We start from the raw sequence: 7,113 nt of genomic DNA, 5'->3' as shown, positions 1-7,113 counted from the left end.
AGTGTGGCCACACACATCCATTGATGGTCTTCTTTCACCTAGAGGTTTGTTTTGCTCTAACCCTGGTCTTCCCCAACACCCATAGATCACCAATGAGGTGACAGCATCATCACCTACTACCTTGTCAGTTTTCCACCAACTCAGGATAAAAGCATGACTTAGGGTCTTCTTGTACAGAAAATGTGTGCTGAAAGCCAGTTTTAAAGGACTGTTGGTTTACTGCCTGCGATGACCCTAAAACACATTTTGCCATGATGAGAAACACCACGTAAGGCACAGAGGATGGGCACACCCAGGTGCTGCACGAGAAGAACTCAGCCATGGTGGGCCCATCAGCTGGTGCTTAAGAAGACCTGAGATTCAACACCAGCCCATTAAGCATTTTCCCTGCCCTCACCAAACACCAGCCTCCTCCCATTCCAAACACCCCCATTCTGACTGCAAGTTATCCTTTTCCGCACCAGGAATACCTTTAATAGTCATCTGACTCTGAGCTTTACCTGAATAAGAAGCTCTTGGGACAGCACCTGATGGGATCCATCCTGATTTCCACCCCCTCCCAGGGACAGCCCTTCCTCTTGACTCCAAAGCCATGTTGTTCTTAGAAAATAAACATCTGTGCAGGAAAACGGGATCAAGGTTCTGTTGAAAAGGAAGAAGGTAGCTCAAGGGCCTAAAGGACATGCCACACTGAGCCCTTACAGAGGTCAAGTGCAGAAGTGCATCCTCACCAAAAGGAAGGAGAAGGTCTACATGCCAGCCCAGCTTGCACACAGGAAGACCCAGCTTCACACCATGGCCCAGCACCTGAAAGGAGATGTGTGTTTGTACACATTGAATCCAAATACAAAAAGCTTAAGCTACATAAGGCCCAGCTCCAGGGAGAAGAATCAAGGACTCACATGCCCACAGTCACTGGATGAGGGAGAGAACCTTAGGGAAGAGTCCGGGGCCCAACACAAGTAGGTTGGGAATGCTGTTGAGCAAAGCAGGCTGAGGCAGTCTTAGCTCCTGTGTCAACTCACTGTGTGGCCCATGTGGCAGGTACCCTCACATCTCTGACCCTGCAAAACAAGAAGAACAGCACCATCTATAGCTTACCCCCTATCATGAGATTGATTGAGGAAATAAATGCAGTTTGAGGAAGGAAAGTGTTTTGTAACATATAAAATACCATGTGCATGGTGACTTCAAACAGTACAGAATTTGTAAAGTTCATAGTCTGCAATCTTCAATGAATACTTCACTCATTCATCAAATATTTATTGAGCACCTATTGTGTGCAAGATGCTATACTTCAAGAAAACAAGGAAATTGTCCATAAGGGGCTCCCATCTGTCTCCTAGAGATGAGACATATACATAAACAGCAATGACAGATAGCTGAGGCCTGGAAAAGGAAAGATGAAGAGCTCTCAAGTAGTTGTTGCTGCTCCCAGCCTCCATTTACAGGTGTTTACTCAGAGATCTTCCAGCCCAAGGTCATCAGAGAAAACTGCCCAGAGCTCAGTGGGAAAGAGCAAGGATGGCTCACACTCTGTGGGCTGGCAAGTCAAGCAAATCAGCTGGTCAGAATATTATGTGCCCATGACATTCCAATATGGCAAGTTTAACTTCTCAGACCATGCAGAATAGCATTTAAACTCCTTACCCATTTCTCTACTGCCTGAATCCACTTTTGGTTGGGCTTCTTGGACATTAGCCCTGAAGATGCTCAGCCACATGAATACATCACTCACAGCACAAGCATGAACAATTAAAATCACTAACGTTTATTAGCTACTTAATATGTGCTAGGCACTGCACTAAGCAACTTGCATGCATTATTTCTTCTAAAACAATCTTATGAGGTAGGCACTATTATTGTCCTTACCTCACAGATGGGATGAGAAAACCAAGACACAGAGAGGTTTTGGGGCTTCCCCAAGGATGCACAGCTAAGTAGGTGGGTGGTATGGTTTGGCTCTGTGTCCCCACCCAAATATCATTTGGAATTTTAATCTTCATATTCCCTATGTGTCAAAGGCGGACCCAGTGGGAGGTGATTGGATCATGCGGACAGTTTCCCTATGCTGTTCTCATGATAGTGAGTGAGTTTTCACAAGATCTGATAGTTTTATAAGTGTTTGGCAAGTTCCTCCTTCTCACACACTCTCTCTCTCCTGTCGCTATGTGACAAGGTCCAAGTTTCCTTCCCCTTCTCCTTCTGCCATGACTGTAAGTTTCCTGAGGCCTCCCCAGCCATGTGGAACTGTGAGTCAATTAAACCTCTTTCATTTATAAATTATGCAGTCTTTGGCAGTTTTTTATAGCAGTATGAAAACATACTAATACAGTAAATTGGTACCAAGGTAGAGGAACACTGCTATAAAGACATTTGAAAATGTGGAAGCAAGTTGGGAACTGAGTAACAGGCAGAGATTGGAACAGTTTGGAGAGCTCAGAACATAGAAAGATGTGGGAAAGTTTGGAACTTCCTAAAGACTTGTTGAATGATTTTGACCAAAATGCTGATAGTGATATGGACAATGAAGTCCAGGCAGAGGTGGTCTCAACTGGAGATGAGGAACTTGTTGGGAACTAGAGTAAAGGTCACTCTTGCTATACTTTAGCAAAGAAACTGGTGGCATTTTGCCATTTCCCTAGAGATCTGTGAAATTTTGAACTTGAGAGAGATGATTTAGGGTATCTGGCAGAAGAAATTTCTAAGGAGCAAAGCATTCAAGAGGTGACCTTGGTGCTCTTAAAAGGATTCAATTTTATGCATTCACAAAGAGATGGTTTGAAATTGGAACTTACATTTAAAAGAGAAGCAGAGCATAAAAGTTTGGAAAATTTGCAGCCTGACGATGTGATGAGAAAGAAAAACCCATTTTCTGGGGAGAAATTGAAGCCGGCTGCAGATATTTGTCTAAGTAACCAGAAGCCAAATGTTAATTGCCAAGACAATGGGGAAAATTACTCCAGGGCATGTCAGAGACCTTTGCAGCAGCCCCTACCATCCTGGGCCCAGAGGTCTAGGAGGAAAAAAATGGGCTGGCCCAGGGCCCCACTGCTGCCCTGTGCATTCCAGCCACGGCTAAAAGGGGCCAGTGTACAGTTCAGGCCATTGCTTCAGAGGGTGCAAGCCCCAACCCTTGGCGGCTTCCATGTGGTGTTGAGTCTGCAGCTGCACAGAAGTCAAGAATTGAGGTTTGGAAACCTCCACTTAGATTTCAGAGGATGTATGAAACTCCAGGAGGACCAGGCAAAAGTTTGCTGCAGGGGTAGAGACCTCATAGAGAACCTCTGCTATAGCAGTGCAGAAAGGAAATGTGAGGTTGGAGCCCCCACACAGAGTGCCCACTGGAGCACTGCCTAGTGGAGCTGTGAGAAGAGGACCATCGTCTTCCAGACCCCAGAATGGTAAATCCACTGACAGCTTGCCCCGTGCACCTGGAAAAGCCACACACACCCAACACCAGCCTGTGAAAGCAGCAGGAGGGGAGCTGTACCCTGCAAAGCCACAGAAGCAGAGCTGCCTGAGTCTATGGGAGCCTACCTCTTGCATCAGCATGACCTGGATGTGAGACATGGAGTCAAAGGAGATTATTTTTGAGATTTAAGATTTAATGACTGCACCACTGGATTTTGGACTTGCATGGGGCCTGAAGCCCTTTGTTTTGTCCAATTTCTCCCATTTGAAATGGGAGCATTTATCCAATGCCTCCTGCACCCCCATTGTATCTTGGAAGTAACTAACTTGCTTTTTCTTTTTCTTTTTTTTTTTTTTTTGAGACAGAGTTTGCTCTGTCACCCAGACTGGAGTACATTGGCACTATCTTGGCTCACTGTAACCTCCACCTCCCGGGTTCAAGAGATTCTTCTGCCTCAGCCTTCCAGTAGCTGGGACTACAGGTGTGTGCCACCACACCCTGCTAATTTTTGTATTTTTAGCAGAGACAGGGTTTCACCACATTGACCAGGCTGGTCTCGAACTTCTGACGTCAAGTGATCCACCCAACTCGGCCTCCCAAAGTGCTGGGATTACAGGCGTGGGCCACCGCACCCGGCCATTTGCTTTTGATTGTACAGGCTCATAGGTGGAAGGGACTTGCCTTGCCTCAGACGAAACTTTGGACTTTGACTTTCAAGTTAATGCTGGAATGAGTTAAGACTTTGGGGGACTGTTGCTAAGGCACGATTGTGTTTTGAAATGTATAAAGAACATGAGATCTGGGAGGGGCCGGGGCAGAATGATATGGTTTGGCTCTGTGTCCGCACCTGAATATCATCTCAAATTGTAATTCCAATAATCCCCACATGTTGAGGGCAGGACCCAGGGCAAGGTGACTGGATCATGGGAGCGGTTTCCCCCATGCTGTTCTCGTGACAGTGAGTGAGTTCTCACAAGATCTGATGGTTTTATAAGTGTTTGGCAAGTTCCTGCTCCACACAATCTCTCTCTCCTGCCGCCATTTGAGAAGGTCCAAGTTTGCTTCCCCTTCGCCTTCCGCCATGACTGTAAGTTTCTTGAGGCCTCCTCAGCAATGTGGAAGTGTAAGTCAATTAAATTTCTTTCTTTTTTTTTTTTTAAATAAATCACCCAGTCTCAGGTAGTTCTTTATAGCAGTATGAGAATGGACTATTACAGTGGGGGAGCCAAGATTTGAATCCGGGTATTCTGTCTCTACTGTATCACCACTATCTAATAACACTAAAATTAACTACCCAGAGCCACCTCGGGGCAGCTCACGTGTATATAAGTATGTGTGCATGTGTGTGTGTGTGTCTGTGTAGGGGTATATATGTGTGTGTGTGTAAGAAAGGGAGAGAGACTACTGCATTGTGAATTAGTCCGCCACACAAGCCAGAGCAGAGATCACCATGCTCATAAGAGGCCAGGAAGGCGCCATGGCCATGGTAGGGCTGGGTGTGTGAGCAGGATGTGTGTGAGTAAAGCAGATCAATATTCATGCATGCAGAACTGAACTGGAGGTAGCTGTGGGACCTGAGGAGGCCGCCTGCCCAGAACAGTGGCACATGCTGCAGAGAAGCTGAAAATTGTCTTGGGCACAGGTGGAGCATTCCTGGGTAGAACTGTGGGAGATTGAGAATGTTGCTATCTTCAGAGCTTCTTAACTTCTCCCCCTAAGTAGCCTCAACTGATGGGGAGAATTGACACATTACCCCTAGGTAGTAGGAGGGCACAGCCTGCAGCAGCCACCTGCAGACTCTACATTTCTTCCCTTTATATTTTATTTTAATAATATAAAGAGTTGCATTTGACTCTTTTATAAGCCATGTTTGCTTAAATATGCAACTATTATTCTATATTAGTTCATATCAAGCCCAATCAGCATTCCAGAAAACCGTGCTTCTCTGTGCCCTGAGCATTGACTACCCTGGCTCAGAGTTTCATGCCCAGTTCCAGGAGCGAAGGACTCAGACATGGAGCACCTCAGAAGGTTTTTGAGCAGTGGCACGACCAAGTCATGTTTTAAGATAATTTACCCATCACCAGTGGCAAGCTGGAGAAAAACTGGGGAGCCCGAAGTGAGGGAAGTCAGCTAGAAGGTGACCTGCATTGGGGAGGGCCTGGCTCAAAGGGAGATAATGGGCTGATCCAGACTGAGAGCTCTGAAGGAGAACTTGATGGCTGAGTAATTGCAATTGATGGAATGCAAGAGGCAATAAATTGCCATTTATTCATGGGATGAGAGGGCTCAATATGTGGAACACTGAAGGGTCACCCCACTTTAGAAGTGTCACATAAGGGCCAGGCACAGTGGCTCACATCTGTAATCCTAGCACTTTGGAAGGCCAAGGTGGGCAGATTGCCTGAGCTCAGGAGTTTGAGACCAGCCTGGGCAACCATCTCTACTAAAATACAAAAAATTAGCCAGGCATGGCAGCGTGCACCTGTAGTCCCAGCTACTCAGGAGGCTGAGGCAGGAGAATTACTTGAACCCAGGAGATGGAGGTTGAGATTGCGCCACTGCACTCTAGCCCACGCAACAGTGGAGACTCCATTTCCCCAAAAAAAAAAAAAAAAAAAAAAAAAACAGTCACATAAGAAGAGTGTGGTGATCTATAAGATTCTTCCAAACACAAGCTAGGGAGGAGCGTCAAAAGAGGTCAAGTGGTCGCCTCTCCCCCACCTCATCTCACAGTCACTGCAGGCTCCTCAGAGCTTTTCTGCTGGAGGCCAGAATTCCCCTGCCAGGCTCTGGTTGGATTCTCAGCTGCAGAACCCCAGCCCTGGCCCTGCAGCAGAAACCAGAAAGATAAAGCCCCTGGCCCACTGGCCACCAGCCATCTCTAACCCCAGCCAGTCCTCAGAAGACCCAGAGGAGGTGGTGCTGCCTCTGACTTCTGCCCCACCCAGCCTGACCCGCTGGCCCCAGTGAGTCAGTCTCCTCTCAGCCCAGATCAGACTTACTAAGTTGGAGCTGCCAAGAAAACTCTAAGCCACCCCTAATAAAAGCCGGCACTCAGCCAGTCTCTTATACAACCCAGCCCTGAGCAAGGCACCTCTCAGCCAGCTACTGGACTGTTTACCTGCCCTGTACTCCTAGTGCCCAGGTGTCTCCTGGATTCCTCCCCTCCCTGATCTCCCTGGGGTGTGATGCACCAGTCCAGGGGCCTCATCTGTTCCCATTCTGGCAACCTGACCAAACATCCACCTAGCCCCACACACCTGATTTTTCACCTTCAGAGTCTACCAACTCAGGGATGAATGAAGCCAGTGCTCCCGGGGACCCAGCCTGACTCACTCAGCAAAGTCCTTTCAGAATGATGCTGTCACTGAGATCCTGGTGGCAAGATGGCAGAGAGTCTGGGGGCTGTGTTTGGTGAGCCAGACTGAAGAACAATCAAGTAGACTGCCCTAGAAAAATGAAGGCTTAGGATCAACCTCTGAAGTGCTTGTAAGTGGGAAAAGGAGTCCCTAAATCCTGTGCAGGCGTCATGGACAGAACTGGAAACAGCAAGGAGAAAAAGTCCCAGGGACTTGATGTCAGCTCCACAGATACAAGGGTTTCTAGTAAGCAGGGCCGTTCTCAACAAGAACAACCTGCCTCAGGGGAAAGGGACCCCAGCCGGGAGAAGCTAGGTATCCAGAGGTGTTAGAGAA

At 47.3% G+C, this 7,113-nt stretch overlaps 1 protein-coding gene across 3 annotated transcripts in view; it reads left to right on the top strand.

Moving 5' to 3' along the window:
- The first annotated feature begins 4,378 nt into the window (after positions 1-4,378).
- Positions 4,379-7,113, top strand: part of SLC14A2 (solute carrier family 14 member 2) — a 67,885-nt gene continuing 65,150 nt past the window's right edge. For 2 of the 3 annotated variants that reach the window (XM_077975543.1, XM_015121857.3), the window contains exon 1: positions 4,379-4,538. The gene's annotated coding sequence lies outside the window, so the exon portion shown is untranslated. The remainder of the gene's footprint in view (positions 4,539-7,113) is intronic. The other variant, XM_077975542.1, reaches the window with a different exon arrangement.

The sequence above is a fragment of the Macaca mulatta genome, chromosome 18 (genome assembly GCF_049350105.2).
Source record: "Macaca mulatta isolate MMU2019108-1 chromosome 18, T2T-MMU8v2.0, whole genome shotgun sequence".
NCBI lineage: Eukaryota > Metazoa > Chordata > Mammalia > Primates > Cercopithecidae > Macaca > Macaca mulatta.
The sequence above is the reverse complement of the archived record's forward strand: the minus strand, read 5'-3'. Positions and strand labels throughout refer to the sequence as shown.